Source organism: Globicephala melas, chromosome 21 (assembly GCF_963455315.2).
Source record: "Globicephala melas chromosome 21, mGloMel1.2, whole genome shotgun sequence".
Classification (NCBI taxonomy): Eukaryota; Metazoa; Chordata; class Mammalia; order Artiodactyla; family Delphinidae; genus Globicephala; species Globicephala melas.
In genome coordinates, this window is record NC_083334.1 from 6,113,542 (window position 1) to 6,136,892 (window position 23,351).

Below are 23,351 nucleotides of genomic sequence, written 5' to 3' on the forward strand. Positions count from 1 at the left end.
CTCTCTGCCACATGAGCGCACGGGGAGAAGGCCGCCTCCAGAACTGTGAGGCATAAGCTTCTGTTGTTCGAGCACCCAGCCTGTGTGTTTTGTTACAGCAGCCATAGCTGACTGATACAAGTGTCCGCACTTTGGTTAACCCTTCGTTTCCTAGGACCTCACTCCTGGCAGCACCCCAACGTCCCGGCACCCAGATGATGTTCCCTCTCTAAACGTCACAGCCCGCATTTGTTTGCATCCTAATAGCGTGCCAGGATTTCAATCTAAGATGGAACCAGAGGATATAAAATGGAAAAGCTCACGCATGTGTCCTCAGAAAAAGAAAACTGAAGGACTGAGAAACAGAGCTCCCGTAAATGCCCCGTTTACAGAAAAACGACAGTATTGGAGCAGGGACTTGGTCAAGGGCTGCCTCATATCAGCCTTGGAAAGTTTGCTTATGATTTCTGGAGGTCTGGAAAAGCAATGACCTGGGTTGGGCCGAACTGAGCTTTGCCTGCCTGGACTGGTTTGGTCTGCTCAGGGGACTTTCAGGACTGGTCCCTTTTTTAAAAATTGTTTTTATTTTAATAGACGCTAACTGGACTCTCCCCTGTTTACGTTTCCTGCCCGTAAATACAGACTGCTCCACAGCCTTAACGGACTCGCTTATGGCTCGCTACAGTTCACGTGTCCTGAACTGCAATTCCTCCGCTATTCCCGAATAAACTCATTTTTTGACAATTTTGAGCTTGCCTTGGTTCACCTCTTTTTGTGGGTCCATGATAGCTATTTTCATACTGTTCTACTGTGTCTGAAAACAGACTCAAGTTCTCTGTTTCCAGTTTGAGGCCACCTCTGAAGGGCCTGCGTTCCTTACTGCTTCTGGGGCAAGGCGATCATCAACACACTTTACCATAAAAGGCACGTGTCAGGCTCTTTTCAGGGAGAAACTTGAGATTTAAGCACATTTGTGTGGGGTAAAAGAAAAAGAAACGCTATGTGTGTGTGTGTGCACATTCGCAGTTGTAAATGCAGGGAGAAAAGTCCAGAGCCTAAGAAGAAAATCACCAAACGTTACCAGTATTTGCTTCTGGGAAAGGAAAGGGGGTTCCTACCTGTATTCCCGCTGTACATTTTCATTCTGATTACTCCACTGATGGATGTCACGTTTTGCTTTGAGGCTGCATGTGGCCCAGAATTTCCAGCACTTGCTCCTGTTCTCTAGCTGTCACCTGACCTTGATGACAGCTGGCGGGGTCGTCGTCCTTGGCTGGCTGGTCTCTAGGACACGTCTCCTCGCAGGCTGTGTGGCCCGCCGCTCCCCAGAGGCAGGAGCTGCCTGTGTCAGGTGTTGATCACACCTTCGGAGCATGAGACCTGGTCGGGGGGGCGTTGGGACAGGGGCCTGATGGCAGCACCTGCCTTGGGCCCTACCTGCTGAAGATCGAACCCGACTCCGTGGGGCTGAGCTCGTTTCAGGCCCACCTTGGGGACCCTTCTGGAGTCGGTCTCAGCTGTGGATGCTAGAGCTGGCTAGCCTAATGGGCAGAGCCGGACGGAGCCCCCGACCCCAGGCCAGGTTCGCCGCGGGGCCTCCCACCCTTGCACCTGCAGCGAACCACGAGGGGTCTGGAGGGGAGCTGGATCAGACCCCGAGTCAGACGGACTGGATTTCAGTTCTGTACCTCCACCTAGAGGCCGGGCCAACCGGACATGGCATTTAGCTGCCCTTCTGCGCCGCAGGAAAGATAGACCAGAGGGTTGTGTGGCTTTAACACGTTTGTGCCTAGAAAGTAGTTGACAGGCGGGAGGGTTTAGTAAGTGCTGTTCTTACAGCTCCTGTTTCTGTTCTTTCTAACATAATGAAGCATCGTTATCCCCACTTGCCTGGATGACACACCTGGACGGGCAGAGAGTAAGAAACAGCTCGTGGGCAGTAGGTCCTGGATCGAACCCAGAGCATCGGTGTAGCACAGCCGTCCTGACTGAACTCAGGCCCCAGGCAGAAGCTGAGAGTGCTGAGAGTGTTTTCTTGGAGGTCATCCCCGATGTTGGTTTTATTTACAAAAACAATACACACGTGGCAAAAAGCTAAAACAACACTGACGCGTATCAACAGAAACTGAAAGTGGCCTGGAATTCTACCTCCCTCAGAAGGAAGGATGGCTAACAATTTGGTTTCTCTCAGTCCATGCCAGTGTCCTGTGTACACACGGAGGTACCTCTCCACCAGGCCTCTATGCATACGTATATATCTTAAAGGGAACATACTGTAACACAGGTCTGCAGCATGCTTGATTCCCACTTTTCATTTGGACCTCTTTCTATATCATTGGATCAACTTCATTTTTATAACACATGTACAATATGTGTGAATTCCACGGACAGTGGAATACTTCTGGAAAATTGACTTACGTTTGAAAGTTCTGGTAAGACATACATAAGATAAAGTTGACCGATGTAGCCGTTTTTAAGTGCCCAGCTCAGGGCCCTTAAGTACATCCACACTGTAGTGCAAACGTCCCCACAGTCCATCTCCAGAACGGCTCATCCCTCCAAAGGGAAACTCTGTGCCCAGGAAACAGGAACGCCACCTCCTCCTTGCCCTTCGCCTCGGGTAACCACCCTTCCACTTTCCGTCTCTGTGAATCTGGTTACTCTGTGAGGACTCTAAGTACTTCCTATGAGTGACTTCATGTAGGTGGAATCGTACAGTAGTTGTCCTTTTGCAACTGGCTTATTTCACTTAACGTAATTCTTCAAGGTTCACTCGCGTTGTAGCATGTGTCATAATTTCCCCCCTTTTGAAGGCTGAATAATATTTCGGAGCACTTTGAAGAAACACAAGACGGGTAGTAATTCTTTTTTGTTTAAGGCATTTTTAAAAATTGCAGTAGAGTTGATTTACAATGTTGTGTTAATGACTGCTGTGCAGCAAGGTGACTCAGTTGTACATATATACGTTCTTTTTTTAAAATAGTCTTTTCCTTTATGGTTTATCGTAGGATATTGAGTAGAGTTCCCTGGGAGTGATGCTACAATCCAGAAAAATCTCTAGTAAACGGCATCCTGTCTTTTCTGCACTCACACCCTCTTCCTCTACTGAGTAGGGCAAACCTCAGAGATGGCGGTGTCGTGAATAGATGCTCTTAACTCCCACCCCACCTGCCTAGTAATCCTCCTGGGATGTGCTACAATGCCTCTGGCTTCTTTTCCAGAATTGAGTGTCGGACAGTGTCCCTCACTGGATATAAACACGGTAAAGGTACCATTTAAGGTCATAACCCTCGTGCTCCCCTCAGGCAGGGGCAGACGTGCTCTGACACGTGGGACTGAGGGCAGAGCCTGCTGGTCAGTCACAGGTATCACCTTTTCACGAGGAAGCCCAGAACGGCCGCTTGCTACCAGTTACAGCTGTAGCCTCCCGATATCTGAGCTGGAAGGGACTCCAGCGCTGACTCTGGAGAATTTCTGCATTCCGTGGAAATGGGGATTTTTGGGGGGTAGGAGGGTTTCGCTGACCATGTGTGTGTCCGCCTGGCACTCGGGTCTGGCTCTCGGGTCTAGCTAGGGAGGGCCATGCCGCCCAGGGAGGCCATACAGTCTTTTCACCCTTGAAGGTGAGCCCACAGGGCTCGCCAAGGTCCTTGATTTATGGGACCTGCTTTTGTTTCACACGACAGCGAGCAACACCTGCCAGGTTGATTTTTAGCGTTACCATTGTTGAGAGCAAAGGCTGTTGGAAACATCCCAGAAACTGCGGGGGCTGATTGGTCCATCCAGTTTATTCTGGGTGTGGAGCAAAAGACCTGCCAGACCGTAAATGGAGTAGAACCAGTTTTGTGTGTGCAACTATCCATTCCCATCAGACGTTCCCCCCAAATCATTTCCTGCTGTAACCAGCTCTTCCCACGGGTAATTGGTGCGCTGACCTTCCAGACATAAGAATGCTTAATGACGTCAGAAATCTGGAGCTGCCAAAGTCATCAGGATCTGGGAAAGCCTGTGCTGGAGCCGTAAGGAGGCAGGGTGTTCTGGGGGGAGGCCCCCCTGGATGAAGAGGCGGGGACCCTCCTGAATCAGGGCTCAGGTACATCTGGGCGGGGAGGATCTCATATGTTACAGGCCATCCGCCATCCTCGGTTTCCCATCTGGTAAAAGAAGAGGGTGAATTATATGGGGTTTTTTTTTTAGGGACCAGTTTCCAAACTAGGCAGCCCATCAGAATCACCTGGGACACCTTCACAAAATAGCTCCTGAATGAGAATTGCCCACAGTGAGACTCTAGAGTCTATCTTTTTAACACGCTCCCCAGATAACCGAGGCTCAGGCAATACCACGTGCTCTGTGCTCTCACACACCTGCCATAGTCCTTAGACTCACCAATGCACAGTTTTCCATTTAACATTTTGAAGTTGGGGTGAATCTTACAATTGATAATTAATAACAACATAAATATAATAAATTATAATATAATAATGATAGCAATGAATGTAATGACTCTTCCCTCCCCCCATCAAAAAAAAGTGGTTAAAGAATTGTGAATGTTGCATTCAGTGGTATTTCTAAATTAAGGCAACACCACCTCATCTCATTTCTATGTTTACAGCAACCTTACAAAGCAGGTGTTGGGGAAATATTTATCCCCTCTTCCCAGTAGAAGCAGACTCGAGTAGGTTGGGCAGGATATTGATGTATTGATTCAGTCAGTATTAATAATAAGCATCTTCTCCATGAGAGGTGCTGGGTTAGGTTTGGGGGTGCAGAGATGAACAAGGAACTGGTTTCCATCTCAAGGAGCTCAGAGGCTCGTGGGGACATAGCTGTACCCATGGCTGGTTCAAATAGCGGCGCCAGAAGGGCCCATGGGAGCCGTGGGGAAAGAGTGATTAGCTCTGACCTGGGGGTTAGTAGTGGACCCACTTCCCCTCCTTCCCACTTTCGCTCTATGGCCCTCACGCACCCAAGGGACTTATCAGAGTCAACGCCATGTGGAGGAAAGAGCTTGGACTCTGGTTATAATCTGCATGTTACCACTTTATTCATCCAACAAATGCTTGGAAGGCTTTTTTATCAATGTGGAGCCCAGCACCAAAAAAAAAAAAAAAAGATGGACAAGACAGACACGAGCCTTCATTCTTAGCCTGACACACAAATATTAAATAATTTTGCACGTATTAAATTCTCTGCAAGAGGAACATATTGTAGCATCCATGGGAGACCAGGGTCTCGGGCCTCATTTGGGTGTGAGGTTAGTCCCTTTAGAGCTTGGGATTTTGAGGCTGAGATTGAAAAGATGAGCAGAGGTTGTCCAGGCAGAAGGAGTGGTACAGGGAAAGAGAGGGGAAGAGCGGGAATAGGGAACGGGACAGACCGGCATTATTGCATTTAGGAGGCGACAGAGGTGCCTTACAGCAAGAGCTGGGAGGTGACAGGGTGACGGGAAGGGGTGAGGGCGGCAGGGGGAAGGGCTTAGAGGCCTGCTGCGAATTTGGGACCTCCCTCCAGGACAATGGGAAACCAGCGAAAGGTTTGTGTCTTTTAAAAGTACTTACTGTGGTAAAATATACATCGCATAAATGTCAGCATTTTAACCATGTTTAAGTGCACAGTTCAGTGGCTTTAAGTACATCCATACCGTTGTGCGGCCATCACCGCCATCCATCTCCAGAACGTCATCGTCCCGAAGTGAAATTAAACAGTGACGCCCCAATCTCCCCCTTCCCGGCCCTGTGACCTGCCTCCATGAATTTGACTGCCTCAGGTCCTTCCTGTAAGAGGCGTCACACAGCATTCGCCCTATTGTGTCTGGCTTATTTCACAGAGCACTCTGATGACGCTACGATACGGATGAACCGGATGTGTCAGGTTCATCCGTATCGTAGCGTCATCAGAGTTTCCTTCCTCTTTAAGGCTTCACAGTATTCCATCACATGTATAGACCACATTTTGCTTATCCAGTCATTGGTTGGTGGACACCTATTACAAGGTTTTAAGGCAGAAAGTAACAGTCCCATTTAGGTCTCCCAGCTAGGAGGGGGAATCAGAAGATTCATCAAAAGGTTTATTTGGGTGTGGGGAGCGAGGGAGAGTCAAGCGCGTGTTATCCCTAGGGGACGGGGCTGCCATTTTCAAGGAGGAGGTGCAGGTGAGGGGTTGAGCTGTGGGTACGTGGCGTTTCGGAAGCACGGGGCCATCCAAGCGCGGATTTATAGATCTGGAGTTCAGTCTAAGCTGGAGGCTCAGATGGGAAAGTCGTCAGCAGTCGAGGTCACCATCCAAGTAGCCATCGAAGCCGAGGGGTACATGTCATTCCCCAGGGCGAGGGCGCAGAGTGAAAGCAGAGAGGTCCAGGGGGATATCCCTGGGCGACTGTGATGTTTAAGGTCTAGTTGAGTTGGACCATCTGACCAAGAATGGTGAGCTAGAACATTCAGAGGGTACAGAACCAGAGGAGTGTGCTGTCATGAAAGCCGGGGAAGAAGAAGGGCTTCCAGGAAGAAGGAAGTTAGTTAAGGGAAGACCAAACATGTCCATTGATTTCAGCAGCACAGAAGTAATTGGTTACGTGGGTGAAGGCAACGTACGTGTGTGCGACACACACCAGACAGGGGTGGATGGAGAAACCAAGGACACTGATACAAGGGAGGTTACCAGCTGTGTGTCCTTGGTCTAGTTGTTCAACCTCTCTGAGCCTTTATTTCTGAATCTGCAAAATGGTGAGTAGTGGATGCTCAAAAGACTCCCAACAACTCATTACAGCCGTGCACTCCAGGGTGGTAGGGACCCTACCTACCGGAGGTTGGTTGAGGGGACGTCGCTACCTCCCAAGCTGAGGCAGGGTCCCAGGAGCAGCAGGTGACCTTGACCTGGTGGCTGACTCCCCCCTTTCCCCGATCCATAGCAAGACAACAAAAGAGGCATCTTGAGGAGTTGGCGAGTGTCGTTCTCAACACCTGTACTCGGGTCTTTAAAGGGATGGGGGATTGGGAGTGAACATAGAGGGCCAGCCTCTTCTGCTGCAGAGAAATATCTCTGGTGTTTGGTTTCTGGGAAGCCAGTGGAGAAAGGAGACCGGGCTTTGGTCTGAGCTCTGGGGGTTACTGGCCGTGCGACCTTGGCATGCCACTGCTCTCCACCTGCAGAGTTCTTACCTGTGAGATGGAGGCTTCGCCAGCTAGAAAATTCTGGAATGCATTCCTCACTGCTGGTGTGTTTGTATTACAAAGAGGTCCCTACGAGAGAAGATTGTTGTGCTCCCTTGGACGAAAAGATGCTTCTGCAAAAAGCCAAGTACGTGCCTAGCTATAGTCACAGTTAACTTCCAAAACAACTCTGTGATCTGGGTACCGTTAGTCCCATTGAAGAGAGGATGATACCTAAGTCTCAGCGGCCAATGACTTGCCCAAGCAGGAGAGACGTTTGTTCCAGGCGGCAGTAAGGTATGTTTGGGCAGGAATCATGACTTTAAGCCGTAAGGGACCACTTCCTTCTCCTGCAAAAGGAATCAGTGGAGTAGGCCGCTGCCTGCAGGAACCCCCAATATTCTCTCCTGTCTTGGAAGTAAATCTAACCTGATATTCAGAGACACCCATTCCTTGATGTAATCAAATTTCCTGGTTTATATTCCATTTCTCCCCCGAATCCCCTTATTTCTCTGCTCTAGTCTCACTGACCCCCTCTGGATCCTGCTTTTCCTGCTTTTTAGACCTTTGTGCTACTTACTTGGGCCTGGGAGACCCTTTTCTCGGGACACACACAGTTGAAATTCTGCCCATCCGTCAAGGCCCGTGACCCTTTCTTGATCTCCTAACAGCTGTGACATTTTCCTCCTTCGGGGTCTTTACTGGATTTCATACTACTCTCAGGGTTTTATGTTTGTCTGCCTTGAGCGAGCGTCATCTGTCTGTTTACCACCTTCGTATTAGAACAGTGAGTCTTTGAATGTCCTACACGCTGAGCGCATGACAATAGCTAGCACATAACAGAGGCTCAGCGGCTGCTTGAAACGCATCCATCCTTAACTGGTCTCTTGTGCGTGCACTCATCCTTCCAGTACCTGATTGTTAGGGTCTGCGCAAGGTCTCATGCTAGGGGTAATGTTACAACAATGAATACGATATTTCACTGACTCTGGCTTGGAAGAAATGTCCCATCAAATAGCCCCTTGTTTCTTCTGGGTGCCGCTTAACGGCTGGCACGTTTGCATGGTGTGTAATGCTTCCGATGAGCTGTCAGACCTCACGGTTCCTCGGTCGGAAGGGTGCTGACCTCTTCTGGTATTTGCTCCAGGTATAGTCCCACGAGGGCAGGAAGGATAGGAGGACAAGGTGAAGGCCTAAGTAGGGCAGGGCCAGGACGTGGCAGTCTGAAAGAGGTGTCCGGGAACACCGGGGAGAGAAGAAAGAATCCAAGATCTCCCCGCAGGCCACGTGGCTTCTGTAGTTCCCACCAGGCTGGCAAGGTGAAGGCGGCATTTGCTCTCAAGCCGTGGAGCTCAGAGCGCCGCAGGTTGGCTACTGGGCAGGTGAGCCCCCCTGTGCTGGGCATCAGGACCAGGCAGGAGACAGGTCGTCCTGGCCCCGGGTCTACACAGTCCCACTCCGCCGCCACCTGTGGACTTGAAAATCCAACTTCCTTGCAACGTGTCCGGCACTAAAGCAGGTATGATTTTTTAACAGTGTTGAGAGCAGAGTGTGTCCGAACAGTACTGGAGCAGCTTCTTAGCAGGAGAAAAGGGGATGCACTGCCTACCCGGCACCCCTGCCTTCCCCTCCTCCCCCCAGAGCTGCGTCCCCTTGGTGAAGCGTCCCCTTGGTGACCCTGGCCAGTGCTGAATGCTGGGTGCTGGGTCCCCAGTAAATTATTACATGCCTGCAGTAAACAGACTGGCTCTGAGCCAGACTTTGGGTTGTTTTTTGTTTTTTTTTTCTCTTGTTATTTAACAAATATTTATCGCAGACAAATATTTGTGCCAGACATTATGTCTGAGAATAAACAACACCTTTCTGGGAACACTCCTAACAGCGATCATGTTACGTGTTGGTCATTTGTAGGCAGAGCTGGAAAAACTACACAATTCTTGCCATTTGGATCTATTTTTCCAAACCCCTTGCACACCACCTGCTTGTTATCCACGAGCCAGGCTTTCTCATCGTGGGAAACTGCTTGTACTGTCTCCAGACAGTACAAGCTGGGCGCTTACCCACATCATAGAAAACCAAGCCAGATTCTCCAACAAGGGCGCAACCAGAATCCTCAGCAAGTCCCTCCCTGGGCCCTGGTTTCCTGCTTATTAAGAATGAGTTTATAGGGCTTCCCTGGTGGCACAGTGGTTAAGAATCCGCCTGCCGATGCAGGAGACACGGGTTCGAGCCCTGTTCCGGGAAGATCCCACATGCCGCGGAGCAACTAAGCCCGTGCACCACAACTACTGAGCCTGCGCTCTAGAGCCTGTGAGACACAACTACTGAGCCCGCGTGCCACAGCTACTGAAGGCTGCGTGCCTAGAGCCCGTGCTCCGCAACAAGAGAAGCCACCGCAGTGAGAAGCCCACGCACCGCAATGAAGAGTAGCCCCCGCTCGCAGCAACTAGAGAAAGCCCACGCACAGCAACGAAGACCCAACGCAGCCAAAAATGAATGAATGAATGAATAAATAAATTTATTAAAAAATAAGGAATGAGTTTACAAAACAGAAAACAAACTTATGGTTACCAAAGGGGAGTGGGGGAGGAATAAAGTAGGATTTGGGGATTAATGTATACAAACTACTATATATAAAACAGATAACCAACGAGGACCTACTGTATAGCACAGGGAACTACACTCAATATCTTATAATAACCTATAATGGAAGAGAATGTAAAAAAAGAATATATATATGTATATATAACAGAATCACTTTACCATACACCTGAAACTAACACAACATTGTAAATCAGCTATATTTCAATTTAAAAAAAAAATTTTTAATGAGTTTATAGGGCTTCCCTGGTGGCGCAGTGGTTGAGAGTCTGCCTGCCGATGCATGGGACGCGGGTTCGTGTCCCGGTCTGGGAAGATCCCACATGGCGCGGAGCGGCTGGGCCCGTGAGCCATGGCCGCTGAGCCTGCGCGTCCGGAGCCTGTGCTCCGCAACGGGAGAGGCCACAACAGTGAGAGGCCCGCGTACTGCCAAAAAAAAAAAAAGAGTTTATAAAATAGATAAACAACAAGGACCTTTTGTATAGCACAGGGAACTATTCAGTATCTTGTAATAACCTATAATGGAAAAGAATCTGAAAAAGAATATATATACATACATATATAACTGAATCACTTTGCTGTACACCTGAAACTAACACAACATGTTAAATCAACTATACTTCAATAAAAAAAATTTTTTTTTAAAGAATGAGTTTGGCCCATACAATCTCTAAGGTCCTTTATTTTTTGCGTTTTCGTCTGTAACGTGGGATGAAGCCTCTCCTTCGCGGGGAGTTTATGCGCCAAGGAAGCCTTCGTTGCATCCAGGCTGGGTTACGGGACCAGGCAGTCCGGTATAGCATGGTGGACCTGCTGTCCTGGTTATCCTCCCAGAGGAACCAGGTGGCCTCGGGCAAGTAACTTTCCATGCCTCCGTTTCCCCATTTGTAAAATGGTGGTAATAAGCGTCTCTACGGCCCCTGACCCAGCCCACGGCGGCACAGGAAGGACCCGGGTCTCTGGAGGGAATTGGCTGTGGCAGGGTTTGGGAGCGGCTGGAAAGGCAGGTGTGCTCATAAGCTTACAGAGCTCGTCGCAATGTTCCAAGGGCCTTCTAGATCGACTGCCGTACCTGTGCCGCAGAAAGGACGCAGTCCCGTACAAAATCCGCTTTCTGAACGAGAGTGTGGAGGGCTGGAGGGACAGCCATGCGCGTGGAGAGCCACTATTCAGCCTTCCCCTGGGAGAAGCCCCGGCGTTTTCCCCCAGATTAAGGCAGGCTGAGTGTGCTGTGGCTTTTCTCCAGGCAGCCCTCATGTTTCTTCTTTGCCCTCAGCGTTTCTGCTTCCAGAAAAAGCTAGATGGACTGGGTAGTTCTTTGCTGCGGGAGATGCCCTGTGCCTTGTAGCAGGAGGTGTTCAGGGCACGTCTGGCCCCGACCCCCTGGATGCCGGTCGCACCCTCCATCGTGGAAGTCGAAAATGTCTCCAGACGTTGTTCGATGTCTTCAGAGACAGGGGGAGTGAAAGACAGAATCTCTCCTGGTTGAGACCGCAGCTCGCAGGAGGATCTGAAGTTCCTGGGTTGGGGGGTGCTTGTCCCAGGGGAGCAGCTGCTCAGGAGGCGCACGCAGACATCCGTCCAGTGCTGGGAGGGTTTGCTGAGTGAAGGAGGCTGCGTGGTGTCCTCAGTAAAGTCTAGGATTGGGTTTAAGTCCTTGCCTGGCCGCCCACCAGCTGTGAGATCCTGGACAAGGCAGTCATTCAAATGTTCTGAGCCTCAGTTTCCCACCGTTCAAGGCTGTGGAGAGTGACAAAGTCCAGCTCACAGGATAGTGTAGGATAAAGGAGATGCTATGGCACTGCTCCACGCATGTAAGTCACCATTATTATCAGAAGGTAAATGGAACGCGTTCTTTACTATTGTGGGTGGCCAGACTTGAAGCAAGGGGCAGATTTTAGTGAGACATAAGCTCTAGTAAGTAAAATGTTTCAACACTCGGGTGGCCATTCAGAGGGTAGTGAGACCTCCTTTCGAGGAGGTATTCAAGCCAAAGCTTGAAGGCTATCTGTCCCCTTATCTAAAATGGGCTTTGTTTTGTTCCCTTGTTTCCCCTTGGTCCAGATCTTTCTTGCTCCTTTGTTCTGAAGGAAAGACCTTTGTCAGCCTCTAAGAAACCCAAGACTTTACTAGCGGTTAGGGAGGGAGGGTGTTTTCTGAGAAGTGACGTCTCAGAGATGACAGTATACATTGGTTCTGGGCCATCTGTGTGGCACTCAGGCTCTGGAAAAGAAAGCGTTCCTCAAGGGCCCTGGGCTAGAAGGAGCTTCAAGACATATGCTGTCCGGGTAACTGAGGCAGGAGGCCCCTAGCGCTCACAACCACCGTTGTGCATCGCGAAGTGGGTGCAGCACGTGTTGACAGAAGAAGCAACGGGTCCTGTTTCGGGTCAAGGTGTGAAAATACATTATTAGTCGTCAACAGCTGTTGGACACCTAGTCAGAACGCGGACCTCGGTTTTTCTGGATGTGCCCATCCTCCCCTGTGGCCAGTGGAGCAGTGGAAAGACGGGCCGAATGGCGGCACAGTAGTTTGTTTTTGACGGAACTTTTCCTCTTGATGACAGTGTGATTCACGTGCAGTGACAGTTGTTTACGATCGCCGAGGTTCTCGGATGGTAAAAATCATCATCTCAAATGTACCTCATTAGTCTTTGTAGAGCTGCACCTCTAGTGAAATAATGCAAATTTCCCATTTTTAATACATTAACCCTTACTTCTAAGACTGAGTTAGAAGAGGAGTTTTCAACGTGGGTTGACTTCGCCTCCCAGGGGACATTTGGAAATTTCTGGAGACATTTTTGTCATAACCCAGGGGGAGGTGTTAGTAGCATCTGGTGCACGAGGCCGAGGATACTGTTAAGCGTCTAAGCATCGTACGGTGCAGGGAACAGCCCTCGGGACCAAGGACCATCTGCTCAGAGTGACAACAGTGCTGAGGTTGAGAAGCCCCAGGTGAAAGACAGGTCACATCTTTCAGCTCTACCTCTTATTATCCTGTTCCGATTCATGCTGTGCCCATGTCGCCTGCCACGGTGCCACGGCGTGCCTGGGTTCCAGGAACGAGGATTCATTGGGAGGTCAGTGGAAACAACCTGGATGTTGTGGGCTTGATCTTATCCAAGATAATTAGCAGGAGAGCCAGCCACGCACGGATCTGTTTCCCTTTACTCACGGGCAAACAGTTGCGGAGCTCCTAGCCCACGGCGGCCGTGCTGTGGCCCAGGCCTGCCCTCTCACCAGCCGGGACCCGCGGGCAGCGGGCACAGGAAACAGGGGCTGGGCAGGAGCGTGTGACATAAGGGCCGGGGAGGTGAGGTGGGAGATGTCCCTGCCCTGCTCTGAGGTTCTGAGCCATCACCGGGCTTTACAAACAATCCTGGGGGTGGGTCACAGCTACGGAAACCAGGGCGGGGGGCACAAACAGCGTTAACAAGGAGCCTTTCTGATCGAATAAATGTGCGTGAATTACTCTTAAACAGCCAACACAATTTTTCGTTCTTGGACGTCAACCATTTCCTTTGAATCGAAGTATCACTGGTTGGTCCATTCATCCCACGACGTCCGTTGACCGTCTGCTGTGTGTCTGGGACCCTGCTCGCCCCAGGGTCGGTCACGAGCAGGGGTGCGGGGCTGCCCCGGCACCATCACGCCGTCCGCTTCACGCGTGGGCCTGGGTCCGTTTGCCAACATGGGGAACTGCTGTGAGATTCGGGATCCTCGGTCTGGAGGCCGTGACTGGCGAGACTGGAGAGGTTTCTCAGACGCCCACGAGCGAGGCCTCTCACTGCTCCCCCGGGGTCCAGGCTGCAGGGGGCACGAGGCTGTGGTCAAGGGCTGCAGCCCAGCCGGCGATACTCCTGCAGGGCCCCCCTGTTTGGACAAGTGGTGGCTCTGTCTCTGATCCGACTCAGACAATTCGAGGACAACCAGGGCCCCTTGATACTGGAACACTTACTGTAGTGGATGAGATTAACCTAGAGGGAGAGATGGACAGCAGACACAAATGGTGCACACCTGTGTGTGTGTGTGTGTGTGTGTGTGTGTGTGTGTGTGTGTGTGTGTGTGCGTGTGCAGGAAAGAATCAGTGTGTGAGAAAACCGAGGCAGCAGAAAGCATGACGGAGGTAGTTTAGAGGGTGGGTCAGGGCAAGCATCTCTGAGGAGGGAGCCCGTGAGCTGAGTTGTGGACAGGACGAGGGTGCGAGCTCTGTGCGGGCTTTGGAGCGAGAGTCGTCTCACTGCTGCTTCCCAAACCTGCTCCTGTGTGCACATAGCTACATGCATGTGCACACGTGTGCACGCCACACAGACATATACCACACATACATACGATTTCATGACAGGTAGAAATAAAATTGTCAAGACTGTTACTATGTGAGTATTTCTGGTAGACTTTGTTTTTTAATTAATTAATTTATTTATTTTGGGCTGTGTTGGGTCTTCGTTGCTGCACGCGGGCTTTCTCTAGTTGCGGCGAGCGGGGCTACTCTTCGTTGTGGTTCACGGGCTTCTCATTGCAATGGCTTCTCTTGTAGCAGAGCACGGGCTCTAGGTGCATAGTCTTCAGTAGTTATGGCACGAGGGCTCAGTAGTTGTGGCACGTGGGCTCAGTAGTTGTGGCTCGCGGGCTCTAGAGCGTAGGCTCAGTAGTTGTGGCGCACGGGCTTAGTTGCTCTGCGGCATCTTCCCGGACCGGGGCTCGAACCCGTGTCCCCTGCATCGGCAGGCGGATTCTTAACCACTGAGCCACCAGGGAAGCCCTCTGGTAGACGTTGAATGGTGTTTTCTAAACTCCTATGACACGCCTGAGAGTTGGTCACAGAGCGTAAGTGTCTCAGGGGGCACAGAGCGTAGGTGTCTCAGGGGGCAGGGACACGGTTTCAGAAGCAGCTCTGCCACCTTCTTCACCTTCAACATGTGAAGGACTTTCCAGCAGACTTCAGACTCGCCGATGGCTTAAAGGCCACATCAAGGTCAAATAAACTCAGTGATTGAGAAAACTTTGCTTAGCAAACAAACAAAAGACCCGTCTTATGGATCTTACGCAGGCTGGTGCAAAAGCAAAATGATGATATAGTTTAAAATTTTCTTGTTAAAGAACGAAAAAAGACAGAGCCTAGAAACTTCCAAGAAAGGTTATTTAGTGAAGAAATCTGCCTCGTGCTCTGGAATCGTGTGTGTTTGTTTTTGTGTATCGTTCTCATATCAGTCCAATCAGAGAAGCAAGTCAACCTGACGTCACTTTCCAAAGTTAATAATGTCATTTTTCTTGCATTAAATTAACGATTCTTGGGCTTCCCTGGTGACGCAGTGGTTGAGAGTCTGCCTGCCGATGCAGGGGACACAGGTTCGTGCCCCGGTCTGGGAAGATCCCACATGCCGCGGAGCGGCTGGACCCGTCAGCCGTGGCTGCTGAGCCTGCCTGTCCGGAGCCTGTGCTCCGCAAAGGGAGAGGCCACAGCGGTGAGAGGCCCGCGTACCGCAAAAAAAAAAAAAAAAAAAATTAACGGTTCTTTTTTTTCTCAATGGACCTGAGTCACAGTCTCTCTTTCCATTCCCTGGGACGTGATGCTGTCCCATCTGAAGCGGCAGAAGGACCTGTTCGTTCCGCCTCTCTGAAGGGAAGTGGAATCCCCTCTCCCTTCAGGAAAATTTACATTATTTCACTAGAGATGCAGCTATGTCAAGACTAATGAGGTAAATTTGAAATGGTTATTTTTACAATGTGAGAATCTCAAAGATCATAAACAACTGTGACTGCATGTGAACCACAGGAAAAGTTCTGTCAAAAATGTTTAACCAACAAAACGCTTCACTTTTCTGTAAGTTAAAAAACAAGGTTAGTCACAGTATTCTAAAACTGCCACTGACCAGCCAGAACTGCTTATTCCTGCTACAGGCCATGTTCTTAATGATCTTCATACTTTCCGGCGATACAGTCATGAGAACAAAGGGCAGTTAAACACTTGGAAGACAGAGTTCTGCAGACCCTGACAGCATGTTTCCTAAATTAACTGCACAGCAGCAAAAAGTGATCACTGAACAGCTTCTGTCGTGGGTAGACTGTTCGAATTTTAAATTCCTTCAAATACAATCCGTGCATAGGAAATGCAGATCCAGAGTCTGTTTCTTTCATGGAAGGGTAATTCCCATGAAACCACTGCTTGATGGAACTGAGGAAGTGATGAAGACAAAATCTAAAAATATAGAGTTACTTTCTTCATTTTGTATAAAAGCTAAAAAAGAAGATTCTGAGTTTGTTGACGAGTTTGTTTGTAACCTTTCTTCTTTCATTTCTGTGGATATCCTGGTGAGACTGTGTTGCCTTATAGGTGTTCTCGAAGCAAAGCACAGACATAGTTTAAGTACCTAGTATTCCCTGCAGGTAGCACAGTCCTCACCCTGACTTGGATACACTAACAAGCACAAAGCAGACTTTAACCCTGGAGGGAGACAGTGTTCTTTCAGAATGTTCATAGGCCTTCACTATGGGTAATCAGCATTTCACACGTAATTTTTGTTGAATCTCAATTAAGGAAGGACAGAACACACAAACAGAACAGTGACTGTCTGTGTTCAGTGCCTGTAGGCACACTTCCAATGGACAATGCGTGCGGAGATCATTTTCCTTTTTTTCTGGGTGATGTTTGTTCTGATTATCCTTATTGGAATGCAATTTTATGTTTGTTGAATCGAACAATAAAAATAAGACTAATTATTTGTACGCCTTTTAAAAAATGACAGTCGGCATACACAAACAATAGAAGTTTTCTCCAGGGAGCGTTTGGGAAGCACAGCTCTTAAGGATGTGATGATCCGGAGGGGAGGTGATGGGCAGAACCTGGGTTCTGATGGCTAGGCAGATGGAGCGGGGCTGCCAGCTCCGTGGGCACATTTTGGCCAACTTAGCTTTCTTTCTGGGATTTGGATTTCTTTGTTTTCTCTGAAATTGCTTTCTCTTTAAAAAGGTTGTGGTGGTAGAAACCTGGAATCCCTGGCGGGGTGCCTAGAAGGACCATTTCCACAAGCAAACAAGCTGCGCTGGCTGACGGTCCTGGCGCAGGATGGGGCATGCTGTCGCCCTCTAGTGGTCGGACGGAGACCTGCACACACTCCACCTCCTGGGGATCGCCTTCCTCTCTCTTGTTACTCTGGAGCCTTAAAAAAACTCCTGTCCCTTTTTTTTTTTTTTTAACATCTTTATTGGAGTATAATTGCTTTACAATGGTGTATTAGTTTCTGCTGTATAACAAAGTGAATCACCTATACATATACATATATCCCCATATCCCCTCCCTTTTGCGTCTCCCTCCCACCCTCCCTATCCCATCCGCCTAGGTGGTCACAAAGCACCGAGCTGATCTCCCTGTGCTATGCGGCTGCTTCCCACTAGCTATCTATTTTACATTTGGTAGTGTATGTATGTCCATGCCACTCTCTCACTTCATCCCAGCTTACTGTTCCCCCTCCCTGTGTCCTCAAGTCCATTCTCTATGTCTGTGTCTTTATTCCTGTCCTGCCCCTAGGTTCTTCAGAACCAATTCTTTTTTTTTTTTTTTTTTTTTAGATTCCATATATATGTGTTACCATATGGTATTTGTTTTTCTCTTTGTGACTTACTTCACTCTGTATGACCCACTCTAGGTCCATCCACCTCACTACAAATAACTCAATTTTGTTTCTTTTTATGGCTGAGTAATATTCCATTGTATGGACAGATGATCCAAAATGAAAATAAATAAGGAAACACAAGCTTTAAATGATACATTAAACAAGATGGACTTAATTGATATTTATAGGACATTCCATCCAAAAACAACAGAATACACATTCTTCTCAAGTGCTCATGGAACATTCTCCAGGATAGATCGTATCTTGGGTCACAAATCAAGCCTTGGTAAATTTAAGAAAATTGAAATTGTATCAAGTATCTTTTCCAACCACAACGCTATGAGACTAGATATCAATTACAGGAAAAAATCGGTAAAAAAAACCACAAACATATGGAGGCTAAACAACACACTACTAAATAACCAAGAGATCACTGAAGAAATCAAAGAGGATAAACTCCCGTCTCTTTTGATTAACATGAAAACCCTACACTTACATCCTCCCTTCTTGTCCCAGAGATTCTTAGGGATGCCTGCCTGGAATTCACTCAGCTTGCTGCATGTCTTCGTCAGCTAAGGTTTGATCCCATCTTTCTTGAAGCTTGTAAAAAAAATTAAAGGTTCCCCCCCATATATCAATTAAAGATAATACTGTAACCTTGAATATACTTACATAAACAGCCTCACCTCGGCAAGATTCTCATCTCTTACAGGGCCACACATTCCTGAATGACGATCCATGCTTCAGGTCGTGCTGAACATCCCCATTCCTTCAAGTTTTCCTATTACTTTAAATTGCATGTTTTAGGGACGGTGATGGAGGTTCTGTGAAACAGGTTTCCATCCCTCTGGCTCCTTTGGCTTCCCTCCCTCCTCCTTCTCACCTCTCTTCCTATATCCTTAGCCTGTCTTGTCTTGCGGAGGGAAAACCGCTAATAGGAGTGGAAACCCAGCCCCCAGCATGCGTGGACGCTGCTTCCCGGCGAGTTAGCTGTGTTAAGTCGTTTATTTCACCCGTACAGCCTCGGGTCTGCGGTAAGAGCTTAGCGATGGGCGGTGTGTCCACTCTGCTCGGGTGGGCTCCGGAGGTGGGGTTTCTTCCCGTGGACCCTGAGAGGGAGGGAAGTAATGGAGACCACGCGTCCCGTGGTGTGGCTTCAGAGAGACCCTGACACCCATCACCCACCGGCTCCGCAGAAGCTCTTCCCGAGTCCCTGCCGTTCCCAGGAGTGACTGCTCCCCGAGCTTCCCCAGCTCCTCTGCTCACTCCCTAGGCACCCCAGCTTCCCCGGCCTCGACTTTTGGGTCACCCTTCTCGCTGTGCGCTTTCCTAGCTTCTGTACGTTTCTCTGAGCGGCTTGTCTCTGTGGTTTAGTCAGTTTCACGCGGGGCTGCAGGCCCCTGTGGTCCACTTCACGGCTCACCCAACCTCAGCTGCAGCCTGGGGCCACATTTCTGGGAGGAGGCTTATACATTTTCCAGGACTGTCTCATATGTGGGGGGCGGGAAGGTTCCAGAAGGTTCTGGAACCCAGGTAAAGTTACTCCAGGGCCTCGACAACCACAGCCCCTCCCTGTGGGGCTCTCTGGGGGTGCCTCCCAGCTTCTTCCCCATCACTCGTTTGGACTTGGATGTGCCTCCGTCAGGTTCTCCAGAGAAACAGCCCATTTCTTTAGTTTAAATGATTGGCTCGCGCCATCATGGAGGCTTGGCCAGTCCCTCGCCATCACAAAAGACATCCAGTGGGGTAGACCAGCAGGACCCAGGAAGAGCTGACGCTGGAGTTCAAGGCTAAAGGCCGGCCGCGGGCAGAATTCCTTCTTTCTGGGGGGAGGTCCGTCTCTGTTCTGTCCGGGACTTCAACTGATTGGATGAGGCCCACCCACGTCATGAAGGGGTAATAATAACCTGCTTTATCAAAGTCCACCCACTTAAATGTAAATCTCATCCCCAGATACCCTCATAGGTACATCCAGAATAACGTTTGGCCAAACGCCTGGGCCAGCAGGGCCCAGCCAAGTGGACACATAAAATGAACCGTTGCAGGGAGTTTCTCAGGGGTACCGTTCTCTGTCATCAGTCTCCCTCTTCCTTACACTGTGGGTTTCCAGCCGTCAGAAGCTTTGATCGGACGGCATTTGAGGCCCCTTAGAAATGGTGGCCATGCCCTGGGGCAGTCCTGGAGGCTCTGGTCTTGAGTCCGGACACCTGTTTCATACTCGGAGGCTTTGTCACATCAGGAAAGCATTTCAGTTTCACGAGCCTCATCTGTGGACCAGGAATCATTATGTTCCTCTCGCGGGTTTGTGTAGAGAAGGAAATGAGGGAGTACGTAGGAGAGCGCTTTTAAGCCATATTTTAGATTGCGACCTATAATATTGCAGTCACCCCCCCCTTCCTTGGAGACGGTCTCCTCTGTTTGCTCACTGCCCGGTCCAGTCACACGAAAGCATCGGCGGACAAGAGGCTGAGTCTTGGCGAGAAGGCACCCTGGGGAGAGTGCAGGGCTCTGTTTATCAGGTGCGTCTGGCTCAGGAGAAGGCTGGGAAACCCCCCTGCTGGGGCTCCTGCACCTGCTTCCTGCTCCATCCGGGCTGTCATCACCTCTGGCTACATCTGCCCGTCGGGTGGAGACAGGGTACCACTTTCTCCTCCCCGCCAGGCCGGCAACCAGGCCGGAGGGGATGCCGAGGCCCCGCGTCAGGATCGATGTCCTGAGGCTGCTTGGAGCAGAGCGGGGAAGGCCCGGGGAGCACCCTCGAGGTCTTCAGAGGCGAGAAGGGGCAGCAGAGACAAGGGAGAGGAATTCCACCTTCCTCCGGTTCTGTCAAAGCGCTTCCTGTTTCTAGGCTTGAGTTACTCTCTATCTGGTTCACATCTCAGGGCTCCTAAGGGCCTGAGGAGACAGAGAGTAAACAGACCCAGTCTTGGGTTTTCAAGACCTCATGGGTGAAATCTGGGTCAACGGGGAACCAGACATCCAGCTGGTCCGGAACGGCAAGGACCTCATTCTGTCTTTCTGGTGAGAGAACAAGAGTTCAGTCGGGCAGACCTGTCCTGTCAGGATGGAGTCAGTAAACTCGTCAGATCAGAGCCGGTGAGAACGGAGCTGCCAGCATCTGGTTTTCTCATCAGAGAGAATAGACGTGCCATCCCAGGGCCATCTGCTTCGTGGCCTGCCCTGCGTTAGGGTGCCCCGCAGGGGAGCAGACTGGGGGCTTTTATGGCTCCAAAGCTGGAGGAGGATTTTACAAGAGACTCTTGGGACCTCTCCATCTGCCTCTTTTTCTCCTTTTCTTCCCCTGCTTCCCTCCCTCCTTTCATTCCTATTTTCTCTCCTTAAAAATGTTAACTATCCTTGCCTTGGACGATTTTCCTCACTTCCCCTACATCCTCCAGAGATTTCTCTCAGGACTCATAAACAGCGATGGTAGCCCACATTCCTAGACCCGAAGTGGGTTTTCTCTTGCTCTAACTTGTCAAAGAGAAATCTTGACATGAACTAAATCATCTCAATTTTGGATCCCACAAGAGTGGTAGACTCAATCCCAGCATCACAGAAGCACTGGGTGTTGGTGTTGTCATAAAAACTCCCTCAATTCCTTCACTGGACACAGACTCGTTTCTGACCCCCAAGGACATCTGGGCTGAAACTACAACTTGTGCTTAATGCATGAGATGAAATTTCTAATCAAGTCCTGGGAGAAAAAGCAAAGGTTTTTACGGAAGAAATCACATGGAAAGAAAAAAGATGGAAGCATCTATTTAAAAAAACAAACAAAACAGAAAAAACTTTCTTTAAAAACTATTTTTGAAAAACCTTGTTTCATTTTTGGATATTGAGGAAGTTGATCTGTGGCATGAGAAAGGAGGAATAAGAGAAATGAGAATGGAGAAAACAGGGGAAATGAGTAGAAATAAGCTAATTTTTGCATTGTGGTAACTGAGAAAGAGTTTGCAAAATAAAAGTCATCCACCACAGGATTACCCCATGACATTATTTTGTTTTGTTTTATTTTTTGCGGTACGCGGGCCTCTCACTGCTGTGGCCTCTCCCGTTGCGGAGCACAGGCTCCGGATGCATAGGCTCAGCGGCCATGGCTCACGGGCCCAGCCGCTCCGCGGCATGTGGGATCTTCCCGGACCGGGGCACGAACCCGTGTCCCCTGCATCGGCAGGCGGACTCTCAACCACTGCGCCACCAGGGAAGCCCCCCACCGCTATTCTGGATCTTCCTTTCAAGGAGCCCTGGAAGATCCGATCAACCTGCCACAAGGTCTTTTCTAATGAACTTCCTCCCCCGTGAGCGGCCGTCCTCATTCTCCGTTGGCAGCAGCGTGACTCCCGGCCCTGCCGCTCGCCTTGGAGGCTCCGGCCCCTGCCTCACCTGGACACCGTCTCCGTAGATGTGGTCACAGGAGCGCCTCAGCCCCGGATTTGAGAGGAACACAAGGCGAGCGACAGCTGGGACTCAGGGAGCAAGAAAACGCAGTGCAGTGGCGGCTCCTGCCGAGGGGAGCGCGGGGCCCCGGGGGTTGAGGAGTGCGTCTCTGCACGAATCCCGGGATGCCACGAGTTCCTCGGGCTTCTGGCTTCAACCTCCTGATTCTTCCCGGCCTTCCGGGACCTCAGCTCCAGAACAGTGAGGCTTCTCCACGCCCTCCTTGCCACCTTCTTGGTCATCTTCCAGGTACTGCCCGGTAAATACCAACCACGACGATGCCTTGTCTTATCATTATTTTGTTTTTTCCTTCCCTAAGTCAACCATCGTCAGAAAGTAAAGCATTAGGGAGCTACTCATAGGTCACCTCCACGCCCAAAATCAGCTATTGAAAAATTAGAGAATAAACCGGTTGTTGTGTCTTCATGACGTTAAGAGTCTTGTTTGATGGTAAACTTCTGCCCACTCCCCTTTCCTTCCAATGACCTGGGGGATTTGAGAACCAAATCAGTTGAATCACTTGGTTGGTACAACCCAGTGTGGAGCCAAAGTCCCTTTATTCCGGCCTAGACTGGAGACCTCTTGCCACGCATGCCACGGTGGTGACCTTGAGTCTCGCTGGGCGAGGGTTCTGTCTGATGAGCCTGTGAGAGCTGGCGGGGTTTTGTATGGCGAGGAGGTGGGGTGATCAGTGAGGCACAGTGGGCGTGGTCACTGACCCCGCGGTTAAGGCCCACTCGTTCCCATCTTACGTCGGAACAAGAGCGTGAAGAGACATGGGGGGAAAAGGAATCCCGGCAAGAGAGCCGAAGCAAGGCTCCTTGGGTCCAAATAAGAGCGAACGATTCTCAAGGCGGCTCAATCGACTATTTTATCATTAGGATCGACTAAAGGGACCGCGGTTTCCCATGGAAGGGTAGGCAGTGGGAGGGAGACAATTATAAGAATTAAATTTACATTATGCTTTAAATTTTGCCAAGCGTGGAGGACTTCCGGGAAGATGGCGGAAGAGTAAGACGCGGAGATCACGTTCCTCCCCACAGATACACCAGAAATACATCTACGCATGGAACAACTCCTACAGAGCATCTACTGAACACTGGCAGAAGACCTCAGACCTCCCAAAAGGCAAGAAACCCCCCACGTACCTGGGTAGGGCAAAAGAAAAAACTAAACAGAGACAAAAGGATAGGGACGGGTCCTGCACCAGCGGGAGAGAGCTGTGAAGGAGGAAAAGTGTCCACACACTAGGAAGCCCCTTCGCGGGTGGAGGCTTCGGGAGGCGGAGTGGGGGAGCTTGGGAGCCGCGGAGGAGAGCACAGCAACAGGGGTGCGGAGGGCAAAGCGGACAGATTCCAGCGCAGAGGATCGGGCCGACCGGAACTCGCCAGCCGAGAGGCTTGTCTGCTCGCCCGCCGGGGCGGGCGGGACTGGGAGCTGAGGCTCCGGCTTTTGTCGGAGCGCCGGGAGAGGACTGAGGTTGGCGGCGTGAACACAGCCTGCAGGGCGTTAGTGCGCCGCGGCTGGCCGGGAGAGAGTCCGGGGAGAAGTCTGGAACTGCCGAAGAGGCA